Raw genomic sequence first — 15,807 nt, forward strand, 5'->3', positions numbered from 1 at the left:
CATACTTGAACTCTTAAAACTGGTAGCTCTGTCACCCTCTTCTGGTCTCCATGGGCACTGCAGGTACGTGGTGCATAGTCACTCGTGCAAGCAAAACTCAGACACATTTAAATGAAAAGAAAAGGAAAAGAAAGGAAAAGAAAGGAAAGGAAAGGGAAAGGAAGAAAGAAAAGGAAAGAAAAGAGAAAAGGAAAAATATTTCGAAATGGGTCTGAATTCTTTTATAGGATGTACCCAAGGACCAGAGGACTAGATTGATTAGTTAAGAAACTAGTTAAGAATCCCAGGGGCTCAGAAGCATGCTTTTGTACTTCAGAATGTGCTTAAAAAACTACATGTCTAATATTACATAAAAGAATTTAGTTATTATTATTTTTGATTTTATTTACTATTATTGTATACGTGTGCATGGTAGAGTACCTGTGCCATGGGGCCTGGGTAGAGGTCAGAATATAACTTCCGGAGTCAGGTCTCCCATTTCGGTTTTACAAGTGGCTTCCTGGATACCCACTGGATTCTCTCTCTGGCCCTAATTATTTGTGTCTTGCTTTTCTTTTGTTTGTTTTTCCAGACAGAGTTTCTCTGTGTAACAGTCCTAGCCGTCCTGGAACTCTGCTTTGTAGACCAGGCTAGCCTCAGACTCACAGTGGTCCATCTGCCTCCGCTTCCCAAGTGCTAAGATTGAAAGTGTGTGCTACCACGTCCCATCCTAGTTAAATTATTTGTTAAGCAATCATTTTCTTAGAAGTTGTATGTTTGGAATGTTTCTGAAACTTCAGTTTCTGGAACTTATGTTTCCTAAATAGCACAGGTAAAAAACATTAGGTCCAACTTTTCAATGCCTTGACTTGTTTGAGAGTTGTAAGCATAAATAAGGTATGGTGGCTTGGGCCACCGGAAGTGGCATTATTAGGAGGTGTGGCCTTGTTGGAGTAGGTGTGGCCTTGTTGGAGTAGGTGTGGCCTTGTTGGAGTGGGTGTGGCCTTGTTGGAATGGGTGTGGCCTTGTCAGAGTGGGTGTGGCCTTGTTGGAATGGTTGTGGAATGGAAGTGCTAGTGCTTCACTAGGTAGGTGGGCTTTGCTCCTGTGCACAAGCCCCACCCAATACTGAAGTGAGCCGCCTGTTTGCCTTCAGAAGATGTAGAATTCTGCGCTCTTCTGGCGCCATATCTGCCTGGAAACTACCGTGCTTCCCACCATGCAGATAATGGATTGAGCCTCTGAAACTGTAAGGCATCCCCAATTAAATATTTTCTTTTATAAGGGTTACCTTGGTCACGGAGTCTCTCTTTACAGCAATAGAACCCTAACCAAGATGGACGGAAAGGCCCATTTCATTCACTAATTTTATTTAGGCTTGAAGTTGGGTAGGCAATTTAAATGCCAGGCGGATCTGTAGGTAAGCAAACAGATACTACATTGTGATTTGGGCGATAAATGTGCCCATCACTACGGGAGATAAGTAAAGCTGTTAAGGACTTCCATTTCAAACAGCTGATTGACTCATGAATTCAGGCAGCTGTGAGTATTTGCTCGTGATTTAGCCTTCAGCATTCTGTTGTGAATAGGGGAAGACCTCAGGAGGTCCCAGCCCTAAAGGAGAAGCTTAATCTGCTGGGGGAGTAAGTTTCCCTCAGGGATGAAGGATATGGCCGCTGGTAAATTGTCCATGCTCCCACTCCCATGTGTGTCCCATATGCATACAAACAACCCTAACCAAGCCAGGGGGCTTCTTTCTTCCTTCCTTCCTTCCTTCCTTCCTTCCTTCCTTCCTTCCTTCCTTCCTTCCTTCCTTCCTTCCTTCCTTCCGTTCTTTCTTTTTTGCTTTCTTTCTTTCTTTTTTGCTTTCTTTCTTTCTTTTTTCTTTCCTTCCTTCCTTTCTTTCCTTCCTTCCTTCCTTCCTTTCTTTCTTTCTTTCTTTCTTTCTTTCTTTCTTCCTTCCTTCCTTCCTTCCTTCCTTCCTTCCTTCCTGTTTTCTTTTTTCTATCTATCTATCTATCTATCTATCTATCTATCTTTTTTAAAAAGAGTAGGAGAAGGATTGGTTGGGAAAATTGGTTCTGAAGGAGGCGAGGAGAAAACATGACAGAAATCATGATCAAAAATACATTTCAGGCATGTATGAAATTGTCAAAGAATAAATAAAACCTGCCCTTCCCATAAATACTTCCAAGTTCACATTCACAGAACAATGACAAAATAAAGTTAAATTACAAAAGTCATACAATTAGTGGTGTTTACATATGCTGCCTATTTAAGTGATATAAACTCTGGATTTCTTTAAGGGACTGTAAGACTGGAATATATATGTCATCTTATAGTCTGTGTATTTAATATGGATTATACGTACACACATCTTCTAGTCTTGCAGTGTATATTTTCTGAAAATCAATATATTTGATTTTTACTAAATACAAGTCTGTTGCCTTTGAGGACTAAGCAAGACTAAAGAGTTTACTTAGAAATAGAAGCGCTGGAGTTTCCTAAATCGCCAAGGGTCCTAGAAATGAAACCAAAGGCACCACCTAAGCAGATGATCCAGTTCTTCGGTAATCAGGCACTAGGCTGAGTTAAAGCCTCAGGCTCAGGTGTGCATGCTTCTTCTTTCTTCAGAAGAGAAATGAGCATCTGGGGCTGGAAGGAGGGAAGTCAGGCTATTGATCAATTTTTATCACGGAGTTTATGTTAAGACAAGGCCAGTGCCAGATGCCATAACACAACACTTACGGGAGCGGAAAGCATCCACGCTCTGCACGGAGGGCGAGCTTCCAGACGCCCTCATCTCTCCTCTGATTTACATGATCTGTTGCATTAGCCTTGTCGGAGCCCCTCCGTGCATGCCGCGGTGCATGCCGCTAGAGTCAGAGGGCTGAATCACTCATACATCCTTCTTCAGTGCAGAAGCAAGGAAGATATTTGCGAGGGTTATAAACGAGAAGGGACATCTTTGTGAGGGTAACTTCAGCCAAGGCATATCTTCAGCTTAAGGCCTGAGTGTCTGGTAACTCCCAGAAGCACATTTGAACAATTTTAAGTGTGTGCTTTACGGAGCAACACTCTCCCGCTTTTAGCTGTAGTATGCATAGCATAGGGAACAGGCAGGACCTTGAGATTTCAGGTCGCAGTGCCCGGTCGCAGTGGCCTGCAGAGGGCACTCTGGGACAAGGAAGACAGAATCGTGAGGGAAGCGTTAGAGCAGGAGAGATCGGAGCCATAATTTCTAGGGATGTTAATCGGTCCCGTTCACTTCCAGACATTGTCTTTCCTCCCCCCCCCCCCCCCCCGAACCTCCAGGGATTCTCTCTTATTTCTGCCCTGTAAGGCTATGACTGCACCCACAATTCTGCCCTTCCACGAGGTCTCTCTTTGCATCTAAAACCATTAAGGAAAGAAGAGAGTCTTCCTCAGAGCTAAGGAAAAAAAAATGTTTTTGTACCGGTAAATTGTATCATTTGGGGGACAATACAAGGAGTACTTTACTGCTAATCATTTAGCTAACACAACAGGCACAAACCTCTCTCCTTTGTATGAAGACTAAAATCAGATTCTTCTCTTTTCTCTAGAGTAGTGGCTCTTAATCTGGGGGTCACAGCCGACCCCTTTGGGGGTGGAAAAGCCCTTTCAGAGCGGTTGCATAAGATCAACGGAAAACAGAGATATTTACGCAATGATTCATAACAGCGAAATTGCAGTTAGGAAGTAGCAACGAAATTCATTTTGTGCTCGGAGGTCACCACGACATGAGGGGCTATATTAAAGGAGTGCAGTGTTAGGAAGGCTGAGAACCATTCATCTAGAGCAAAGTGTGGTCTCTAAGCTGCGGTTTTGTTTACCAAGCTCTGCAGCACTGCCCGGGGACACGGGGTCTTGGAGGTGGCGGCTGTAGATGCGAGGGTTGGGGAGAAGTCTGTGATGCTGATGGAGGAACGCTTCTTACATGTCTCCTCCATGCCTGACTCCTGTTTCTGTCTGTTCGTCTCAAGGCTCAGTGTAGGCCCGCTGTAAAGCAAGGCAAAAAGCAGGAGCTCGGGTATTCACCGGTATTCACTGGAGATATCTTGCAGCTATCTCAGACGACTCGACTGCCAATCTAGAAAGGGCCGCCCCAGGTAGGGTGGCTGCTCTCAGGGGGCTATTTGTTCAGAAGCAACTTTGATAAATCTCATTTCACAAACTTCCCAGCACGGAGAGATCTACCATTCCTGCCTTATTATGTGCAAGCTAATCTAATGCGTTCCTGAAAACCGAGGTGGAAAGCATAAAATTATAGATGGACTCTAAATGGTTTCCCTGGAAACCTGAGGGAGGCTTTCTGTTTGGCAACAGAAAAGAGAGTTTGAACTACAATTTAGACTTCTACCTCATGATCAAAGCCCAGTGTGTGCTCAAACCCGGAAAGCCAGTTAGCACAGCAGAGTTTCCAAAGCAGAGGTTCTCAGAATTGTGAATCAGCACCTCTAACAAGTCCTCTAGAGCCTACAAGTCTCATAAATGTAGCCCAAATGTTCAATTAGTTGACTGGTTTTTTTGAAACTGAAAATTATCATTGTCAAGTTCAGAGGCAGGTAGGCTGAGCTAGCTGTCTCTTTTCTTATAGAAAAATCGTGGTGTGTGTGTGTGTGTGTCCAAGCTTTGTTGCTATAAAATGCTATTTAGACATACCCACTGGTTTGTTGACAATTACAAAAGAGATTACTTGTAAAATTCCCAACTTGCACAATGAGTAGAAAGGCTACTTATCAATAAAATAAAATAATAACATAAAAATAAACCCCCAGGAAATAACAAGTGTTGTGGGAAAAGGAGCCTTTATAGACTGCCAATTGGATATGGCACCACTGTATATGGAGATCCTCAGTAAATTAAAAGGAGTCCTGGCATGGAATACATGCCAGATCATATTTCTCTGCCCGCCCTGCACTGGAGCCCACAGGTAACTCCTACAGGGAGATAGCTTGGGATCTCTGCCTCTGTTCTTGACCCATGTCCTTTGCTAACTCATTTTTGTTTTTCTGTTCAATGATTTACGTAGACATGTGAATCATTTAAGGAGGTCTGTCTACAACTCCTAATGCAAGATTTCCAAATTAAACTAATCAATTCTCTCCCATTCTGAGGCTAAGGACACTAAGGTAAAAGTCAGATTTTTTTTTGACTTAGAGGGACATCATAACTAATGGCGTGTGGCTGCTTGATTTAGCAATACCCTGCCCTGGACCACCAAAACAGCACCAGAAGTCTCTAGTCATTGCCCTAAACCTGAAGGAAGACCTGGTAGTCATGGCCCTGACAGACTTTACTTCACTCCAACATGTAGTCTTTCTTAGTGATTTCTCCTTTCCAGCTTAGCCTCAGTTTCAGGAACAATGAGCTTTGTAGGCAGGCAGCCATCTCCCCGTGCCAGGAAGTGCATCAGAGCCAGGGTTGAGATGACGTCAGTCGAACCATAGTCTGTGCAAGGGTGCTTAGTTGTGCGTACCTCCTGGTCCTGGGCTTTTTTGCCTTCCATTGTCAGTACCATGATGGCCATGAGGAAGTCACTAGACCTGCTATCCTCCTAGTGTGACTAGGAAATGAAAGCTTACTTTCCTGTCTCTACCCTCCAGTTAATTATTTGATTAGAAATCCATGGTGCTGGCCAGCTGGCCTTAGACTCTTGGGTCCCCCACAGTCAGGTCCCTGTCCTAGGACTCTGGTGACACATAGTGCATTGTGACAGCCTTCTCATCAGCATAAGATGGAAGCGCTGCATGTATCCTTCTGTGGAGAGATGACTGAACAGAGTGTGATGCACACAGATGGTAGGCTGGTCCTCAGTCTCACAGGAAGGGCACCTCCGCATGCGGTCCAGCATGGGGTGGGGAGGAACTTGGCCATGTGACTCAGTGGAATAAACTAGTCAAGTCATGGCAAAAACTTCATGACTTCTTTTTCATGGGTAATGAGATATTCAAATTCACAGAGAGCAGAATGGTTGCTTCCCTGATCTGGGAGGGCAAAGAGAGAGGGGATGCTTTAAGAGGAACTTCAGATTTAGGAGGAGAAAAAGTGGTGGAAGTCTGTTTCAGAACAATGTGAATATACCACATATTTAAAAATGGGAAGGGTGGTAGATTTTATGCTATGTGCTATAATCTTCGGAATATGGTAGCAACAATAACAATAAAAAATATCAATTCCTTTCATCCTCTATCTTTTTACGACTCTATCCAAATATCCAGTTTGTCCTATGAAAGTATTTGTAATGTTGCAGAGAAAGTTCCTGAAGAATCCAAGAGAAATCCTTTACAAAAGTGCAATCAGAGCCGGTGAGACAGCTCGGAGACTAAGAAGCGTGGGCACAAACCTGGCCTTTGATGGTAGCAATCCCCAGAGAGGTGGAAGGGGAGAACAGACTTCAGACAGTTGTCCTCTGATCGTCACATTTGTGCTGTAGCATGTACATGCCAGGAATGCCCACCCCCGCTGCCTCATGCGTACATACAACAAAAAATAAGTGGTAGGTTCTTAAAAATATACAACTTACTCTAAGCAAATAGACTGATAAAAACTAATGTCAACAGTCAAATGCCCATAAGAGTCCAAATAAAATAAGTTATGGAATAGTATATAACATTTTGAAATGAATGAACTTATATAGAGCAATATGCATCTTCCTTAAAAGTGTAATGTTGGGGCTGGAGGAATGGCCTCTGGTGAGCCCAGCCATCTGTAGCTCCAGGGAATCTGATGCCCCTACTTGTCTCCATGAGTACCTGACTCATGTATACATTTCAGTCATCCCTGCCTGCCCCCACAGATATGACAAATCTAAACATTTTAGAGCTTAATCAGTTGATCAGTTTATACGGAAGATCAAGCAGGGAGAATTAGTATACAATGAGTTACCCAATGTGAATGCAGGTATTTATGGGAGAAACCACAAGGGGAGCTTTTTTTTTTTTTAATGTTCCACTTCTTGAACAGGGTGCTGCTTCCATGACTCTGTTCATCTGGTGACCAAAAAGTACCAAAGTCACACAGTAGTGATACATATTTTAACATACATTTTAATAAACCTTAAAAATGAAGCCAAGCTATTCTCACAGTGTAATAAACTTATTTATAGGCTATATTGTCAATTCATCTTTATTTGCAAAAATAAAAATAAAAGATGCTGGCAGAGGGTTACTACTGTCAGCAAGCAAGCAGACGAGCGAGCAGGCAGGGCTATTTAAATGAACGGCATCTGCAAACTCGCAACAGTAAAACATAACCGGATCCTTCCAGGATGACTTGCAGTACGAGCGCACGTGCGTCTTAAATTAGACACTCGATTTATAAACACTTCACTCTGCATCAGCATTTTAAAGAGAAGAATGCAAATAATGGACTGCTGGCCCTTATACGACAGGTGTTTTTGGTTGTTGGCAAGTGTTATGAGGACAGAGAAGGAGTTACAGCAGTAATTAGATTTAAATCAAGGGTGTTAAAGAGACGGCAAACACGCAAGTTGAAATGTATGTCCAACTGTGCCTGTTTCAGAATTGCCGACTGAAAAGGTGGTTCCTTTTAAGGATTCTCTGTTCTCTTGACTGACTTCCACACAGTCTGCGGCATCGGCTCAGCCTGAGCAGGTATCAGAGAAATGTTAAGGAAGATTAGACATGGTCTTGACTGGCACACGCAACTGTGAGTGAGGTGTTCATTACACAGGAAAACATTACCGTCTATCTGGGATGTTTGAATTTCTTTTTTTTTACGACCAATGTTGTAAAGAGTTACCAAGTTTCAGCATGAACGGTATATGCGAAAACTGAGAAATGGATACATTCTCATGTAAGGAATGTGCAATATCCCAAGTGCATTTCGTATCTTAGCAGATATTTAAAAATACATCTGTGACAGTAACGACGCCAGTCATAGGGGTCTTGTTACTTCAGGGATCAGACAAGTGGCTCTTGTAAGGACTGGGGGGAGGATGTAATTCCGGATGAGTTAGAGATCTGGAATAAGTTTAGAACTGTGGAAAGAGGAATCCATACCACCCCTCCCCCACTTGCAGCAGGATCTGACATCTTTCAAATCATTCCTTTCTTTTTCTCTCTCTGTTTCTCTCTTTTACCAGTCCTCCTGTGTGTGTGTGTGTGTGTGTGTGTGTGTGTGTGCATGCATGCTTGTGTGTGTGTGCATATGTCTGTGTATATATGTGTCTGTGTGCATATGTGTGCATATACACGTCAAAGTACATGTATGGAAATCAGAGGTAGACTTCCAGAGAATCTAGGGCACCTCTTCCATTAGGCTGGTCTCAGGCTTTGAACCTGGATCTTGAGTGCCTTTACCTGCTGAGTCAGCGTGTTGGCTTTCCTTTCTTTTCTTTAAATGGGCTTCACTAGAAACTAATCTTTACAAAGCATACTACAACTTGTCCTGACATTATTGTCTAACTGCGCCCCCTATTCTGAATAAATGATGATCTGAATAAATAATAATACTTTACTAAAACAGGATTAACATTCCCTCAGAGTGAAGATTCTAATCATTTACAATTCTGCTTCTGTAATTCTATTTTTAAATATTTATTTTTGTTTGACATACTATATATGTATAATATGTAATATATTATATATACATATATTATAATACATATATATATTATACATACACACATATATATCATACACACATATATATCAGTGTACTATAGCGAGATAATTTTATACATGTATACAATTTATAACAACCAGCATCACTAGCATTTCTATTTCTCAAGCACCTGCTATTTCTATGTGTTGGGAACCTCCGGATTTTCTCTTTACAATTTAGAAATTTAGATATTTAGATTATTAAATGTAGAAATTTAAGATCACTTGTAGACTGTAGCTATTACTTTCTGTACTATAGAATATTGGAATGAATCCTTCTTGTCTAATGCTTTACTCTTGACTCCATTCCCCTGTCCTGGGTCCTTCTGTCTCTTCTCTCCAGTGGCCACAGCTCCTGAAATGGGCAAGAACAGGCCGCCTCCTGGTCTCTTCCAGGCACACTGACTTACTGCTTGCTTTCCCCGGAGTTTCTTCCTCGCTCTCCCCGCCTTTACCTCACTCCCTCCACCGACTACACAGGTCAACCCAAACTTCCACTCAGTTTTGCTGGGGCTTCTCGCTACGTTGGTGAACCGCTGTTCCCTCACCCCCACTTTCTGGCTCTTTGCTGTGCACTTGACTCTTCCTGGTTGTCCCAAGTGGGGAACAGCAGTAGAGTGTGGCAGGGCGGGGGTATCTTGAATATGCTGTGATGTCTGGTGACATCCTTGTGCCACAGAGGGGAGGGTGGAAACTGCAAACTCATGACATGGTGACAATGTGCCTGTCCTCTGTGTTTGGAATGTGCCCTGACTGGAGAAGGGAGATCCTGCTTTACATTCTGTCTTGGTCCGCATGAGGATGCCACCACCAACTTTCCTCATCTCCACAATCCCTCGGGGATGTCCTTCTTTTATGTTTCCCTCGTTAGCTGAGTAAGTGTATAACTTCAGGTATAGAGCAGATTAAATTTGCAGGAATAACGACAAACGACGCAGGTTATTGAGAGTGTCTTGCTTACTAAGACTGCTAAAATTAAAACAAAATGGTGACATTTACCCACAAAGTTCACAGAGCCTAAGGCCAGACAGAGTCTGAGTCCGAGGAACAAGAACAAGCCCTAAAAACAACTGGCCAGCATCAGCACCAGGAAACTGCTAATGATTCTTCTGCGGTGATTTCCATCAGGGTACTTAGAGGACACAGTTTTAGAGTTTTGGAGTTAGGCACTTTAGAAGACATATCCTTAGGAATTGGAAGTTTAGGGCCAGTGAAATGCACAGAGCATTGAGGTGCCTGGCGTTAAGCTGATTATATACCCTTAGTGACAAGGTGGAACCGGAGGGGCTTTGACCAGCACACCTGGGCTGTGCGTGCCACCTGTAGTTCTCATTTCTGTCCCCTACCACAAAGCTTTGGATCACGGGTGTCCTGCAGGCATCCCTCAGCCCCACCCCTTTTTTCTTGCACAATTGATTAAATATCGGGAAAATTAATTGGTGATATTCAAACCCTAAACACTTGGGTCACGCCACTGTGCAGATACTGTGGAGCATTTTTTTATTTGAATGTTATGTTTCACTTAAATAACTTAAACTTAACATAGAGTGTCAGTTGGGAGTACAAGTGGGTAAAAGTAATTTAGACTCTGTCCTTATCAATCTGTTTCCTCTACACTCTTATCAGTTCTAGTTTCCAGAATAAAAGTGAGACTTCCTAGGAAGGCAGGTGCTGCTGGGAACCCCCCGGGGCCACCTCCCAGGTCCCTCTTGTGTTCTCTGTTGACTTTTGCTCTGTTCCCCTCTAGGGAAGTCCCTTGTTCCCAGCATCTAGTAATGCTACACGTCGTCATACACATCCTAAAATCGAATGTAACAAAATCAGCTTTCTCAATGACATGAAATGTCCTTTAAGCCTCTCCTTCGCTTGTCTGCCACCTGTTTACTACTGTGTAGACATTTTCTCCACCTGGAGCTCATATATCCCTAGTCATTTTATTAACCATCCAAGAAACACTTAGGCTTTGGAAAGACCCTGAATCCTGGTCTAGTGAAGCTTTTATCCCACCGTGGGCAATGGAGGTAAGAGATAACACAAGACCTTAGTATAGGCAATCCACCCTTCAATATGATCTCATGTTTTATGTGAGATGAATATATGACAGAGCAGTTTATCAAAGGTTGACTAATGAGCAACTAATTTAGGATTTGAATCCAAGAAACCTGTCTGGACCATCACTGATATTTACCAATGTGCTGTATTTATTGCATATGTAATATACAAACGTTAATATATAAGGATCGGATAGGGACAAAAATTATAGAAAAATATAACAAGACAGGGAAGCAACATTTACATAGGAAGGCGAACTGTTTAAGGATATTCTGGAAAGATCCAGGAGAGATTGGAGAGGAACAGGGCTAGGAGCCATTGAAAGTCTGATGAAAGTCAGCGGAGGGGAGAGATGTCGAGTGGAGCTTGCTCAAGGAATAGTGAGGAACAGCTGGCTGGTGAGGAGTGAGCGGCAGAGTGGCCGGATTACGCTGGGCTTTGCAAATTACATCAAGGGCCCCTAGTTAGGCCTCTGAGCTGCACTTGCTGATTGTTGTTGGGAACCAAAGAGGTTTGCCTTTAAAGGGCTGTATAGTGAAGACGATGTAGGCGCCCGTGTAGGTAGACAATAGCTTACAGAGTACACCTGCCACACTCCCGCCACTTAACAGAGGAATCCCATAGAACTCACTGTAGGTTGTCTGTGTTAGATTGTTTAGAGTGATGCTGCCTTACATTTATGTAACTGCTTAGGACTTAATTACAGTAAACCAACTTTACCTTATATTCAATGTTATATGTTATTAATTATGATCTCTATTATTTGCTCCTCAGAAAGGGTATGAGGAAGAGAGATCAAATTCTCTCTTCACCATGAACTGTGGTTTTGAAAACAGAGAAAGTTTTATTATGTTAGTAACCCTACAAGACTTATACCAGGATATTAATAATTTAATGAACTTGAACTCCAGGGGGAAGAATGTTCTCGAAACATGTCAGGATGAATTTCCGAGGGAAAGTTCTAATTAGCAGGGTCTGAGGCATGTGTCATCACGTTGAGAAAACAAGAGCTAGTCCCCATGGACGGAGTGGGAAGTTGAATTTCAAACCGTTAGCTATTCCAGTTAATATGTGTGATTAATGAGCAATATGTCGGTTGGCTGGCCTAACTAAATTGAAAGACCTTGTGGAGGGAAAAGGATGCGTAAACTCAGACATGGAGAATGTGAACGTGTAGTTTGCCATCTCATTTGCATTAAGACTAGCCCACCATTTAGGAACTTGAGGGAAGCAAAGCCATCCTTCAGGAGATAGATGCTCTGCGGTGGCTAGAGGTCTCAGTGAAGCTGCAGATGAGAATTCTGAGAGGATCGTGATAGAAATAGCCCTTCACATTGGATCATGTCTGGGGAACCCAATCACTGGAACAAAGAAGAGGGTTTAGAGAAAGCTATGCTGTTCTCTTTCCCTGACATAATATTATACCGCTATTCTGCAAAGTCGCTTTAGTGGAACCTGATTCATCCTCTTCTAGTTCATATTCTTTATGATCCACTGAGTCCAGTGAGAGCTGTCCATGTGTATGCTGTATAGGGACATCCACTGGATCATGGGAAACCTACCGGAGGCCATATTCCCAAAGAAAGCTGACTTACCCTTCCCCAGCAGCCAACCTCTGCCAATAGTGTTCAGCTAGAGGGCAGGCCTGTGTTTCCCCCCTACCCATGCTGAATATTGGCTGACACCATCTTGGGTACGTCCTGTGCAGGCAGCCAGGAGATAAGTTGGGGGTGATGTCTACCTGATCAACATGCATGAATTTATCTAATAGTAGATAGATTATGTTCAATATTAAAAAAAATATTCAAAGCAGACTTGTGCTTGGCAAACAAAATTTGTTATTTCCCAAAGTGGAAATTTCTGCAGTGAATGTGTGGTTAAACAAATGGTGGTTTCATGTAGAACATGAACTACCACTCATCAGTAAAAATGATTGTGATTAATATTGAGAAACAAATAAATCTGACTTAAGTGCAATCAATGCACAGGCAAGTGAAATATATTTGGTGTCAAAATCTCAAACAGAGAAAGGAAAATTCAGTGTGTTGTCTGTGAAAGTCTCCAGGATTGCATGGTTATATACTCATGTTCATGTAGAAATTTGGGCTCTTGAAGTAGAAACCTCATTCTTTTGAGATCATTAGTAATGAAAACCGTAAAAGCTAATGTGAGAAACAAAATTACAGATTTGTTTACTAGTTCAGATTTGTTTACTAGTTTGGTGAGAAACAGTCTGGTAACGAGGAATGCCAAGGAGTAGGGAAATAAAAAAGAAAATATTGCATAAATGATCAATATTTGTGCATTTACTAAATGAAGAATATATGTCAGTTACTGGAAATTAAATAGAAATTTACACGTAGATCCAGTCCTTGACACAGTCCTTGACCTTGTATAATCTTGATGTGTATTTTTTTTTAGTGCTGTATGCTTTTTCCCTGTGTAAGTAAGTTAAGGAAACACATGAAACAAGCCCAGGTGTCCATCATTAGTTACAGCAACACAAATGCCTAAAGTAGCAATGGCCCCACTTGGGATACTTTTTTTTTGGTTGTGGTTATATTATATATTTCAATAAAGAATGTCATCACTTCACCAGAAGCTTCAAAACTTTGCATCTCCTCTTTCTGCTGAAGAGATTTTCCCAGATCTCCTCAGAGTCTGTGACCTTGCTTCTTTGAGATCTTTGGCCAACAGTCATCTCCAAAGGGGCACCTTCTCTGATGCCTCCTTCCCAATACTCACAGTCTCCTCCAGCTGTTTTATTATACTTTGTTTCTTATTATCACATACATGAAACTTATATTGGGACTATCTGTGTTAGAATGGGCACCAAGGGGGACAAAGACTTTTGTATATCACAGAGTTTGGAAGCAGTTATTGTGGATGAAAAGAGAGAGTATTTTTGCCTTAGAGCAGTGGTTCTCAATCTGTGAGCCAAAACCCCTTTGGGTGTCACATAGCAGATATCCTCAACACCAGATATTTACATTCTCAACAGTATCTAATTATAGGTATAAAGTAGCAGTGGAATAATTTTATAGTTGGAGGTTACAACAACATGAGCAACTGTATTAAACACGTACAGCATTAGTACGATTGAGAGTCCTATACTTTCACATACTTATTCATCTTTACTGTTACGCAACCAAAGAGGCAACATGAACAGAAAAGGGCATTGGTGTGTTCCAATAAAACTTTATTTACAAAAGTTGGCGGCAAAGAGTTAAGGACCTTTTTTGTGTTTGTTGCTCTAGCTGCAATGTCTGGGAACGTAATTGCTACTCATTAAGTATTTGTTTTTGCTTTTGGACTGAGCTAATAAGGAAAATAGAAGTGAATATAGCTTTCTGAAATGATAAGCTTCTACTAATGAGGAAAGCTGTGATTGCATTCATTATTATACTTTATAGACAAGCATCAACATCAAAGCTGTGAGATTAATTATATCTTGAAATGTCTTTAGGATATGGTGATGTTTATGTTGCTATTTTTGTTAATTTGTAGTAAATGCAAATCTTTGTAAATTTTCTTGGAATTATCTTGCCAAGACAAATTTAAAAACATAGCTTATTCAAAATCAGTAACATAACGAATGATACAATTTCCACAGGCATAGAATTAATAGTGATAATTTCAGAAGTTTCTTAAATTTCTTTAAAAATAAACACCTCCCCCCACAGTCTAAAGGGAAATTCTTTTGTTATTGTTTGTTTGTTCACAACAAAGTTTCATGATGATTCCTCAAACTCATTATCAGATATCCTGAAAATCAGATCTTTGTTGTCCCAGCTGGGAATACAATATGTCCACCAAACCTGTTTGGAAATCTTTTCCAAACCAAGCGCTATTTCCCCTACTTCTGCCTATGGGTAACCAGTCTCACACATTTTATGTTATTCTTCTGACCCTTGGTACTCTTCTGAGCTATGTATATATGTCATATAATACATATAATACACAGTATACAATATACAGTATGCATTATGTTTTCATATTTATCCTTGTGTTTCAATATTTTAAAGTCCTGCCAGTGCTCAACTCCATTGATAGTAGGCAAAATTTAAAAAAGGGATTATCTTTAAGTTAAAGGAGTACAGAAGTTATTATGACCTTATCATAAGCAAAAGTTTAACGTAGCTTTTGAACCCCATACTGGACTGGAATACACTAAGAAGATCAAACCTTTTATCCAATATAAGAACTAATAAGCTAAGAGATAGGAGAATTTAGCAACATTTCATTATCCTCTGCAAGAAAAATCTTATCGTGTAATGTCAATTTTATGCTAAGTTTTCCAACAGAATGCCCCATTTCTAATATTTTAATTTACCTACCTGCTTTTTAAAACAATAACCAAGTATTGTATGACACTTCTCTCTAACAGCAAAAATAATGGCAAACATTTACAAATTATGTCTAAGAACAAATGGAGTGATCTGAAATGAAATCTAGGCCCACTGATAAAGTCTGTGTCCCGGAGGTTTGAGACAGTATATAGTTCTGAGAGGTTTGAGATACCGTGGGTGACCTTACAAATTTCTCCTAACATATTTTATAAGATCAAGGCATGGGAAGAAGAATGACGAGTCTGGGTGAAGCATTTGTAGTCCATAAAACATTCCTGAAAATTCCATGTCATCCTGGGTTATAAATAGCCTAGCCCTGGTGTGCTACTCTTCTTACAAGTGTCTGTCTGATGACAAAAAGAAGAGAGGTATTCTGTAACAGCTCTAAATGTGAGTTAGTTTTCTGGGGGAACGGATGATGGTAAATGTTTATTTAGCACTCCAGTAAGTGGAAAAATCCACCCAACAGCACCTGTGGGTTTTCATAGGGCAGTGCGGCGAACTGGCTTTAATGAGTCAGGAGCCAGGGACACCAGGGACCGAGATAGGGCTCCTGGGCTTAGGAGAAGGCTCCTTCTTCCTTTAGCTTTAGCCCTACCCTAAGGACCACTGTTGGCTAGATTCAACCCCCCCAGCTATCTGGTGGTTAGTGACACTTCCTCACAGAGTAACCTGGGCAGCTGTGCTAGGCGATGGTGCAGAAATATCTCTGAGAGTCTATGTGAGCCACTGAACTTCCTTGGAATTCATGCTACAGGATTTCACTGTGCTCAAATTAG

The 15,807-nt window shown here is 41.4% G+C and overlaps 1 protein-coding gene across 1 annotated transcript in view; it reads right to left on the bottom strand.

Annotated features, from left to right (window-relative positions):
- Positions 1-15,807, bottom strand: part of Col19a1 (collagen type XIX alpha 1 chain) — a 301,599-nt gene that overhangs the window by 103,548 nt on the left and 182,244 nt on the right. The gene's annotated exons all lie outside the window — the stretch shown is intronic.

This window comes from Apodemus sylvaticus, chromosome 9 (genome assembly GCF_947179515.1).
Source record: "Apodemus sylvaticus chromosome 9, mApoSyl1.1, whole genome shotgun sequence".
Taxonomy (NCBI): Eukaryota; Metazoa; Chordata; class Mammalia; order Rodentia; family Muridae; genus Apodemus; species Apodemus sylvaticus.